Source organism: Hyperolius riggenbachi, unplaced genomic scaffold, assembly GCF_040937935.1.
Source record: "Hyperolius riggenbachi isolate aHypRig1 unplaced genomic scaffold, aHypRig1.pri scaffold_120, whole genome shotgun sequence".
Taxonomy (NCBI): Eukaryota; Metazoa; Chordata; class Amphibia; order Anura; family Hyperoliidae; genus Hyperolius; species Hyperolius riggenbachi.
In genome coordinates, this window is record NW_027152343.1 from 247,279 (window position 1) to 260,074 (window position 12,796).

Below are 12,796 nucleotides of genomic sequence, written 5' to 3' on the forward strand. Positions count from 1 at the left end.
AAAACTTAAATAGTTACCTTAGGGACTGAAATCTTTAAATATTTATATCAAGAGGGTATAACACTGTTAATTTAATTTGCAAATAAAGGTGCATTTTTTTCAGTTTTGCGTCTATCCCTAATTTCAAGCCCATAATTTATAAAGTATGTCCCTATCACAATGTTTGGCGCCAATATTTTAACGGTGTAATATCTGGGACAAATGGGCATATAAGTTACATGGATTTGAATTATAGTAGCATGCATTATTTAAAAACTATAATGACGGAAAACAGGAAAACATTTAGAAAAAAAAACATTATTTTTCAATTTTCCCATTAAAACACATTTAGAATAAAATAATTCTTGGCATAGTGTCCCACCTAAAGAAAGCCTAATTGGTGGTGAAAAAAACAAGATATAGTTCATTTTATTGTGATAAGTAATGATAAAGTTATAGGCGAATGAATGTAAGGAGCGCATAAAGGAGAAAATTGCTCGGATGCTGAAGGGGTACAACCCCTCAGTTGTGAAGTGGTTAAGTGCCTCTTTAAAGAGAAACTCCAACCTAGAATTGAACTTTGATACCCCCTTTTACATGAGAAATATAATGATTTTCACAAATTGACCATCAGGGGCGCTGTATAACTGATTTTGTGCTGAAACCCCTCCCACAAGAAGCTGTGAGTACCGCGGTACTCTGGGCAAACTGCCACAATGTAACAATGTTCACAGACAGGAACAGCCAAAACAGCTAGAAACAGCTACATAACCTGCCCACTGTAACAATGTCACCATGTAATAAATGTCAGAATGTGAATCTGGGAGAGGAAAGATTTTACAATGAGCAAACACTGACTAAATCATTTATACATAATTATGGTAAAAAAATGAAGCACTTTTTTTACTACATTATTTTCACTGGAGTTCCTCTTTAAGGACCATGGGCTTTAAGGATACTAGAACCGAAAGGCTCTGGTAAAAATTATAGATGCAGTGTGTAGGGGTAAAAAGTACATAGCGGCCACTCCTCCCTGTGTGCGCAGTATGTCCTTCCCTCATCGCTTCTGGCCGGCGCAGTTAGCACACAGAGGTTCAGAAGGATGCTGATACCTCCGTCTTCTGTGTGTGCGCTCCACTAAACCAAGCATCACATGCTAATCAAGTGACGCTTGGTTTAGTAGAGCACACATGCAGCACAGAGAAGACGGAGGTCTCGGTGTCCTTCTGGCCCTTCAATTATGGGCCGTCCAGAAGCGAAGAGGGAAGGACATACTGCGCACACAAAGTCGCCGGGACATTGGCATGGATATTACAATAACGGCGGCAGACAAAGGGAGCCAGGAGGAGCGTCCGGTATGTACTTTTTACCCCCTACGCACTGCATCTATCATTTTTACCAGAGCTTTTCGGTTCTGGTATCCTTTAGCAAAAAATGGCCTGGTCTTTAGGGGGTTTAATCAATTCCCCCCCCCCCCCCCCCCCCCTATTCTGCTCACTAACAGAGCTCTGTGTTGGTGGGCAATGATCGCTCTCCGGAGGTTCATAGAAAAAAAATAAACAAATTTATTTAAAAATAAATGCCATCATTTTTTTTTAATTTTTACTATATCCCCTCCCTCCCCCCGCCAGCCAATCACTGTGATCGGCTGTCATAGGCTTCAGCCTATAACAGCGGATCACCCCTGAGCCTGCCAGGGGCAACTGCCGTCTATTTACTACGTACAGCTCTGCGATCTAAGGCAGCATTGTACAGAGTAAATAGATTGCCGTTACGAGCTTGTTAGACGGCGAAACTGCCATCGCCGCTGGGAGACTGATGACGGAGCGGAGAAGCATAGATGCATGCGCATTGGCGTGCGATCTCCTGCAAATCCCTGCCCCAGGACTTTACGCCGATCAACGTTAGGCGGTTCTGGGGCTGCCACCGCAGCTATGCCCATCGGCGTGATGCGGTCGGCAACAAGTTAAATGGTTCACACTTAGAAAAGGCAGTTTTTTCTTTCTTTCTCATTACTTTTATGATCTGCTGGATATAGGGCAATATAAAGCCCTATGGGAGGAATGACAAAATATTCAAACAAGCTTATTGATTCAGTGCCCACTGCACGTTGCAATCTGTAGGGCATCTTATGAAAGAAGGATAGGCAAACTACAAAACCATACAAAACTATGGTAGGAGTTTTCCTTGGAATAGTGCCTTAAAATGCATGGTGTGAAAACAAAAACAACATTGGAATGAAAAATGCTGCCTACCGTATATAACTATACATTACAGTGATAGCAGCTGATGCTGAATGACCACTAGATGGAGCTCATGCAAAGAGTAGAAATTAAAAAATAACAATACCAGAAATGCATCTTTTCAGTTATTGAGAGCCAAAAGTCATTAGGGAGTTTAGTGACCAGTTAGCTTTTGAAGTATCGTAGCAATATGGGGATGCAGCGATAGGGACCGCACCAGGACCTCTGGACCAGAGGGTTCCTCCTTCAACCACCTTATTAGCTCTTTACTGGTGCTTTGCTGGTTACGATCACCTTTATATGTGCTTTGACCTGTTGCACCCATCAATAGACTCAAACAAAACACACATACGCGCACGCACGCACACACGTTTTGACGATCCTTCTCCTTTTGTATAAACTCTCTTAACCAGTTCACCCCCAAGGGTTTTTATCCTAACGGACCAGAGCAATTTTCAGTTGTCAGCGCTCCTCCCTTTTATTCCCTAATAACTTTATTACTTCTTATCACAAGAAAATGATCTATACCTCGTTTTTTTCGCCACCAATTAGGCTTTCTGTGGATAGTACATTTTGCTAAGAATTTTTTTATTCTAAATGCATTTTAATGAGAAAAACAGAAAAAAAAGAAAAAAAATCATTATTTCTCAGTGTTCAGCCTTTATAGTTTTAAAATTAAACATTCTCCTGTGGATAAAACAAACACGTTTTATTTGCCCAGTGGTCCCGATAATTAAACCGTTTAGATTATGTCCCTACCACAATGTATGGCGACAGTATATTATTTTGAAATATAAGTGGTTATTTTTCTGTTTGTTCTGGCCATAATTACAAGCCCCTATGTAATAAATTAAAATTAATTTTCCCCCATAAAATATAGAATAAAAAAAGCTGAGTCCCTAAGGCAACTATTTTTATTTTTTTTTTAAGCTGATTTTTTTTTTTTTACAAGTGTTTTTTTTGGGGGGGAGGGTTGGAAGTGTAATTTTATTAATGATGTGTATATACTTGAAAATGTATGTATTTTGTAAGTGTAATATACTTTTTGGCCACAAGATGGCGCTGGTGAACACTCATAGGACGTGTTCACTTTTTTTTTTTTTTTTTTACACACTTTATTAAACTGTTACATTTCCTGTTTATGTGAATGGACGTAGCCGCTGTTCGCGGTCACGTCCATTCACTCCAGGCACTGCGATTGGGTAGAGGACTGTTCAGTCCTCTTCCCCAATCGCCCAGCACGGGATCCCGACGGTAATGGCGGCGGTAGCGGCGGACACACGGCGGTAGCAGCGGCGGGAATGCGCGACGTATTAAAACGTCATGTTGCTGTTAATAGCGGTAAGCATGACGTTTTAATACGTTAGGATGGCGGTAAATGGTTAATCCTATTATTAATCCTCCTCCTCCTAAAAATGAGACTGTTTATCATCAGTGAGCATTATGCTATAGTCCGACCCGGTCCCGACAAAACCTGTCACTTTCATACCTAATGTTTAACTCTTTCAGGCAAAGAAAAAAAAAAGTTGTGTGCTTGGCACAGTGCATACACGTCTATCTCATTATGTCACGTCACCTCGGATGTCCTTTCCTCTCTTCCATAAGGTGAAAAATACCTGCGGGCTGAAATGGGTAATTTTCACATTTCACCACTCCTCCCTTTCATTCTCCAATAAGTTTATCAGTACTTAGCATAATTTATGACCCAAAGAAAGCCTAATTGGTGGCGGAAAAAACAAGGTATAGATCATTTTGTTGTGATAAGAATCATTTTATTCTAAATGCATTATAAGGGGAATAATAAGAAAAAAATTGAAAAAAAATTCATTATTTCTCAGTTTTCAGCCATTATAGTTTTAAAATAATTCATGCTACCATAATTAAAATCCACACATTTTATTTGGCCATTTATCCCGGTTATTGCAACTTTAAAATTATATCCCTAGTATAATGTATGGTGACAATATTTTATTCAGTGATGGATGTAAAACTGAAAAAATGCACCTTTATTTCCAATTTTTAGTCCATTATTTAATAATAATATGCCATCTTCACATAGTAAAATTACACCTACACCTTTAGGAAATAAATAAATTTAAAAAAAAACATCTATTTGGCCACAAGCGCTGAGCAAAATCTTATTAGCGTAGAAGGGGCTTGATTCACTAAACCGTTCTAACTCATATCACAGCCGTGCTAGCGTTTTCGCGTTGGTTTTCACGTTTTTGCACTCAATTTGTGCGTGAAAATTCACGATTGCACGTGAAAGTGCAATAATGCGTGCAAACCGCAAAAACATGCATGAAAACGCTAGCACACCCGTGATATGAGTTATCACGATTTAGTGAAACAAGCCCAAAGACCGCTACTTAGGAAACAATGTATTGCTACATTGTAAATAGGAAAGTGACCCAGGCTTCCATTGGAAGCCTGCGATCCCAGCGCCGTCGGGGACATTAATGAAAGGGAACTTTGTTCCCATTCATAAATTTAACGACCGGGCTGCGGAAACAGTTGTAAATCGCGGTGGGAGATAGCGTTTATTCTTAAATGGAGCTGCTGCGCTGTTTTTGAACAAATAATAAGAATCAGAATCAGAATTTATTATCGCCAAGTACAACGGTGGGTTGTACCCGGAATTGGTTTTGGCGCATACAGGGTCGTTGGTGAAGAGACAAGAAATAGCATACAGTTGAGCATGGCACATACATAGACGTGGGACAAGCATACATAGGACAACATTACAGCTTGTGCGTACAATTAGGCAGAGTGCAGCATCACATGCAGTCAAGCATGGGTCATACGTATAAACAATGAAAGCAAAAATAAAAAGCAGTACAGAGCATTACAGCATACACATACAGTTAACGTTATACAAAACATAGCAAAGCATACATTGATAGCAGGAACAGAAGAGTGGGACTGGAGGAGCAGCCTGAGAGCTGATATGAGCGCTGCCATTTTCGGCACTGGACGCTACACAGCGACACGCTCCCAACAAGACAGGTGCTCCGATTTGTCCACGAAAGTAGAGAGAGAAACTGAGAAAGCAACTGAGAAAGCTGAGGGGCATCATGAGAAGGCAGACAGCAGAGTTCACTCGGACCAGGTTGCCCGAGGAGCAGCGCTCCCGATTTTGAGTCCGCCCGGCTAGGCAATGAGGGCGCAGACACAGTGGGGGCCCTGTGGGGCCAGGGTGCACCCGGGGGCACCCCTGGGTGGTGGATGTGGGGCCCTGGGGCATCCCGGCTGGGCAGCAGTGGTGGACAGGCCAGGGAGGTCTACCTTTGGTGGTGGCAAGACACTGATGCCCAAATGTGGCAGCCAGCTCCACTGTGAGGGGAGCAGCATCATCTCTGTGGCTGAGTGGTAGCCTGCCTACAGCAGGAAGAATTGCCATTCCGGGGCAGCAGCACTGGACAGTCACCTGGAGGCGAAACAGCTGCAGGCCACGTGGACAGGATAGGCCCAGGACTCCTGGCTGCTCGGTGAGGCGAAAGGAGCTGGAGCCGGAGCCTCAGAACGCAGCCGCTGGCAACACACCCCAGTGGCACTATGAGCGGGGGGGACCCGGCGGCAGGTGGCACTGTGAGCGGGGGGACCCGGCGGTGGAGGGCGGAGGGTACCCGGCGGTGGAGCTCCCTCGCCGGTGACTGAGTCTACACTTGACCGGCGATCTGACTCCGACGTCTCCTGGCCTCCAAAGAAGATCCCGTGGGCAGCGGCAGCGGTGGGTCCACGTCTGGACTCCCCTGACCAGGGGAGCGTGCCGATCGGCTGATATATGCTCCGCAGCCAAGGGCGGCACGCCGCCCAAACAGCTGATAGGGGCGGCAGTGCGGCCAGTGGAGTCCTGCATCGGCCCTGCGGCTGGGATGTGTGGTGCAGGGAGCCGTTCCGGATGACGAGCTGCGGGGCCGTGGCTTAACCGATGCGGGTGGTCTGGCCGCAGCGGTATGGATCAGCAGGCTCCGTCCTGCTTCCCGATGTCTGCTGCGGCGCTCCCTGGGACCTGCACGTGGGTCCCGAACCGCTGCTCTTGCGGACCGCGACCCGATGGCTGGTGCCGAGCCAGCATGCCCACGTCCTCCCTCAGCGTGAAGGGGAGCCCAGAGGTGGGCAGAGATTGCGTTTCAAAGAGGTGAAGGAAGCGAAAAAGACCGGAGCCCTGTGGCCGCGGCGTCCGAGTCCGGCGCCATCTTGTGTCATACGTGTCCCATTTACAGTGTTTATTCTCAGCAGACATGTACGGATTGGAACAGGGGACTTTTGTCCCCTGCAGCCAATTCCCCCTGATCCCGGCACAATCGCGAGCATCTACCCGCAGGATCGCCTGCACAGCACAGCAAACTGCAGGGATGTGACTAGCACGCCCCTGAGGCTGTAGCAGCTGCCGCTGTGGACGTGAAGCTCACGTCCATGCGGCATAAATGGTTAAAGAGGATCTGTAAGAAAATCCCCCTGGGGATACTTACCTCAGGAGGGGGAAGCCTCTGGACCCTAATGAGGCGTCCCCCATCCTCCCAAGCCTCAGGTATCCCCCGAAACCACAGCCGACAATAACTATTTAGTAGCGTCTTCAATATTTACCTTCACGCAGGCGAAGTAGCGGTTTGCCGATCAGGCTCAGGTGGAAATAGTCAAACCCGATTGAGTCCACTCTTCTGCACAGTCGCTGAATACGCACGACAGTTTCACTGGTTCTACATGAATCAAGGCCTATGGCACTTTTGTATACTGGCTTCCCAATGCTGTTAAAAACATTGTGAAATGGCTGGGTATTACTTTATATACACAATAAAAGCAGTCTTAAAAAACTAACCCCTCTACCTCTTTTCCAATGTATTGTTCATAATTGGTTCTCTTTAATCCCCACTTTAAATTGTCCTAGAGACGAAGCACCCTTGTGTATTTTACCATATATATCAATGGGAACATGACAGTAAATGCCTACCCTGCTCTCTGTTTCATTCTTCTCTGCTAAATCTGCCTGTTATCAGCCCTGATAAGAATCCCCGACTGAGCATTCAGTCTAGCTTTTCCCCGGAATGATTATAGCTGAGTCAGTCTTCTGTGATGTCTTTTCAAGCCCAAGCCTGCCCCCTTGTGGCTCTGCTTTGCTGCTTCGAGGATAAATAACAGCAAAGCAGAGCCACAAGGGGGCAGACTTGGGCTTGAAAAGACACCACAGAAGACTGACTCAGCTATAATCATTCCGGGGAAAAGCTAGACTGAATGCTCAGTCGGGGATTCTTATCAGTGCTGATAACAGGCAGATTTAGCAGAGAAGAATGAAACAGAGAGCAGGGTGGGTGTTTACTGTCATGTTCCCATTGATGTATATGGTAAAATACATGAGGGGTGCTTTGTCTCTGGTTCCCTTTAAGCATCTTTAACTAAAATGTAAGTACCTACTCATAGCTACATTAAATTAAAAGTAAACATTTTTACACACAGGGAATGCTTTCAAACTTATTTTTAAGAGCTGTAAAAGGTTATAGTGCTCTGCTAATCTATGCTAATCAGCAAATGTATTCATTGGCCTCAAATCACTAAGGAGTTTAGACTAGTCTGCTGGTTTACACCAAACCATCAGGAGACTAAAACCATCAGTAATCAGTCGCATCAAAAGGGAATTCACTAATAATTACCCAATGTTTTAGACCTGTTTTTAGACCCGATCTAAAACATTCAGTAATTAGGTCTAATTACCGTACGAGGTCTAACGATACGAGTAGCTATGACTGACATCCTTCTCCTCTGATGAGCTCTCCTCTGGATACATTTAAACGCCTGCATAATTCATTCAAAAAGCTCCATACTCATGTCTAAAATACCTCACAGAAGTACTTTACTGACAGAAATCGGCTGGTCTAATCACTGTCAGAAAAAGTGGGTGTGGTTACTCCTTGTTTGCCTTTGTGAATTGTGTAATTACTGAATGTTTTAGACCAGGTCTAAAAACAAGTATAAAACATTTGGTAATTTTTAATAATTATTAGTGAATTCCCTTTTGATGCAACTGATTTACACTAAACCATCAGTAGACTAAAACCATCAGTAGACTAGTCTAAACTGCTTAGTGAATTGAAGCCATTGTCAGGTAGTAGTTCTCTGCCTGGTCTCCTCACTCTGATCCCCCTCCCCCCTCTCCTTTAGGGATTCAGCTGCTGCCATGGCAATGAGTCTACTCAAAAGAGGAGGGAGGGGGAGCAGAGTGAAGAGGCCAGGCAGAGAGCTTATCCTGACTGGCAAATATTAGAGATGGGAAGTTCGGATCTTTTCAATGATCCGGATGATTCGAATCGGATCATTGAAGAGATCCGGATCTTTGATCCGAATCTCGGATCATTTTACTAACGGAAGCATTCGGGGGTGAAATGAACAGCAGGACAGGTCTGTGGACAGGAGAAGGGGAGGGAGTGGACACACAGAGAAGGGGAGAAGATGGACAGAGGGCAGGGAGTGGACAGGGAAGGGAAGAGGGACGAGCAGAGAGCAGAAATGTTTGCACGTAATACCCACATGCTGAAGTCATATGCTTTACATATATTTCACCTATATGCTCATCTGTACACTTTGAAAGAAAAGGTCGCACAGTGAAAGAAAGCATTCCCAGAAGATAAGTGCAGCTGTTTAGTGCCCAGTGCAGGAGGATTATATTGCCTTTCAATCACACTGTCTGCAAAGTTACTGAGCTGTGCTGAGCCAAAAGCTTCCAATGTGTTCACTGTGCAGCACTACGGAACAGACAGCCTATAATGGGCAGCACATTATAGCCAGTATGTGTGCTCTACACATATCTGGCAGGCAGTGGCACCCATGTCCCCTCTCTCTCATCTACCTGTCTCCCTGCAAGGCTGCCTCCCTTCCAACAGAGCGATCCATCTCTGCTATGCTTCCAAGACCCCGCTGGCCGCTTAGAGGGGGCGTGTCGCTCCTGGCCCCGCCCCTTTTGCGATCCGAATCACTCATTTTGATGATTCGGATGATCGACTCATAAAATAGATTCGGATCAAAGATCCGAATCGTTCATGATCCGGACAACACTAGCAAATATTACTTTTGCCCAGCAGAGCAGTACACACTTTTACTGCTCTCTGCACTGAAAGTAAACCTTTTGTGCTTTCAAATGCTTCTTTATGTTCCTCAGAGTAAGTACTTAAAGCAGACCTGAACTCAGAACGTCCTCTCTGCTCTAAAAGATACACAACAGCATAATAACCTTTAAGCAAAAAAAAAACATTTCTTTGTTACAGCTGATAAAAATTCTAAAATAATTCTATACTGTTTCTACTTCCTGCTTTTATGGAAGCAGACATATTGTTAACCTCCTATGCTTTCAAATGAGCTTATCTGCTATTGCAGTCATGTGACACAGGGGATCATCAGATTACAACTTGTGATTAGACACAAATGTGGGGGTATTAAACAGGCTAAACTCTCTAAATACATACAGGGTGCATTTCTCTATGTTTTCCTTCTGTCCTGTGCAAGAGTTCAGGTCCACTTTAAATTTTAGTTTCGGGAGTTTAAACCCACTTTAAAGAAAGCGAATTGCCATTTTGATGTCAAAACTGGTGGCATGTAAAGTGACTGGTCGACAAAAGTATGTGACCAACACAAATGAACAGACAAATTTGTTGTTTTTTTGTTTGTTTGTTTTTAAATGAACTTTTTTTTTTACTTCCACCATATCCCAATCTAATGCAGACTGAATTTTACAGTTCCTTAGGCTAAGTAAAATATATCTAAGACTTTGTACAAGAGTTTACGTTAACGGAATATAATATTCAGTGGAATACACTATTTTTAAAAGCCACAACCATCTTGTGGTTATTAGTCAGATTGCGCTTGATGGTTAGTCACGGGAAGGAAATATATAATCATTATTAGAATATGTATGTGCATATATTCATTTATACATCCTATGTGTTTTACAGTTTTTATTTCATTTACACAGATAACAACACTGTATGCCCCATTCATTTATTTCCGTTTTTATTTAATGCATTCTGATTTTTAAACATTAATATTACACAAAGATAAACTGAGTAAGCACAGTTTTAACATTTAAACTTCATATAAAGTAAGGTAATTCCACATCCAACTACCCCCATGAAAATCCAACTGGACACCCTAGACTTATATGTTATCATTGCCTGATGATTCCTTTAACTGATTTACTTACCTGGGGCTTTCTCCAGTCCCTCCCAGCTAGCTGTCCCACGCTGACAGCTCCATCCGCAGCCGCTGGCCCGGGGGGCCCCGCACGTGGCAGAGGACGACCTTCAGGTTGTCCTTACTGTGCCTGCGTGAAACCCTGCTGTCAATCCTGCCCACATGGTCTGCGGCGTACTACGCAGTAGTTCTGCGCCTGCGCAGTACGTTGCAGACAACGTGGGCTGGATTGACAGCGGCGCTTCACGCAGGTGCAGTAGGGACAACCTCAAGGTCGTCCTCTGCACCGTGCGTGGACCCCGTGCCGGTCAGCTGCGAACGGAGCTGTCAGCGTGGGACAGCTAGCTGGGAGGGACTGGAGAAAGCCCCAGGTAAGTAAATCAGATATATGTTATCATTGCCTGATGATTCCTTTAAGGTGTCCATTACCCGTACAATTTTTCCTAAGATGTGATCATTCCATCAAAGTTTTTTAAGCGAATTGTACAGAAAATCACTTTGAAACAATTCATTGATCCAAATGTTGCGTTCTATGATAGTGTCTGAAGTAAAATTTTAATTATTAACACAATCCAGGGAATGTATCGTATTTTTCGGACTATAAGACAGCTCTGCAGCTAATTGAGGAAGATAGGTAGCTAGTCCATATAAAGGCACGGCTATACTATGCAGTTATTTTAGTCTAGTGGATTTGGGGATTTTTTCTTTCTGTCTCTGAGGTAGAATGACCGTGTTTTAAGAAGGGGACACAGTTACCTAGTGGTTGTATGAGAAAAACTAAAAAAAAAAAAAAAATTCAGTAATTAGAGTGGAAATTTTTGTAATTTCAACTTTACTACCTCAATAGATTTGCCTCACTAGTATGGTTGCTAAAGAAAGATTCCTGCTTTAAAAAATGTGCTGATTTGTCAATATCTGGCTGTGAGGGAGGGTGTGACTGAAGCAGATAAAACCTCATATGCACGATAGATGAAACTTGGCCGAGGTGGCTAATAATGCGTGAGTACAGTCCCCTCTGACGCCTCAGTCAGCAATCAGCCCAACAGATCGACTTTGTCGGGTGTTGGCTGAGAGCACTGTTCTCCTCACTCCCCGCCCACTGCGCCATGCTCCTCATGAACTGCTCCGCCCCCCTCCCCACCGCCTAGCAACAGAATGACACATCTGCATAGTGCCGGCCCTGCAGTGCCACCCAAAGCATCGAGCCTTTATCTCTGCTGAGTGACTTGCGTCATCATAAGAGTTTCCAAACAAGCAGTGCCCACACATTTTCTGAATGATATTACAGCTGCAGTGAATAACCAGTATCAAATTTAAATATTGAAAAAAAAATGTAAATATTGACAAAAAATTTAACATCTGGGGGGCGATCAGACCCCACCAACAGAGAGCTCTGTTGGTGGGGAGAAAAGGGGGGGGGGGGGGGAATCACTTGTGTACTGTGTTGTGCAGCCCTGGAGCTTGGCCTTAAAGAGACTCTGTAACAAAATTTTCAGCCTTAGTTCTTCTATCCTATAAGTTCCTTTGCCTGTTCTAATGTGCTCTGGCTTACTGCAGCTTTTCCTAATTGCACAGTGGCTGTATTATCTCTGTTATATGATCTAATCTGTTTTCTTCTGTCGGCACAGTCGGGCTAAGGCTGGAATGTGTGGAATGTGCAGGGCTGCTTATGATTGGTAGAAGCTATACACACCCCCTCCAGGCCCCCTGCAGGCTCTGTATGACTCACACACTCTGCTTATGTGAGCCTATCACAAGCTGGTTAGTTTGTTTGTAAACACTGCCTAAAACTGGCAATTACAAGCCAGGTTTGCAGCAGAGAGTGGCAGAAACAGCACAGAGGGGCCCAGGAGAACATAATCAATAGAATGGTATGCTTTTTGCTGTAAAAAATTTAGAGTACAGAATCTCTTTAAAGCTGCATGCAGTGGCCTATTTGACAAAAAATGGCCTGGTCTTTAGAGGGGTAAAGCCTGTGGTCCTGAAGAGGTTAATATAAACCACTGTCTGCGAGTCTACCACAGTAGAAAATTAATATAAAAAAAAAGATTCTGGTCCTTAAAGAGGAACGGTAGTGAAAATAACATAATGGATAACATTGCTTTTTTTCCCCCAATATTAATTTATAGATTATTTAATCAGTGTTTGCCCATTGTAAAATCTTTCCTCTCCCTGATTTACATTCTGAAATGTATCACTGGTGGTGGCATCTTTAATTCTGCTCGGTGATGTGTACGGAATGTTACTGGGAGTTCTATGCACAGAGGGAGCTTCTGCTTGTTTTGCAGATGAAAAAAAGTCAGTTTTCTGTCTGTGAACCTTGTTGCATTGTGGGAAATAATGTCAGGACCATGGTCATGACAACACACTGTGGGAGGGGTTTCACCACAATA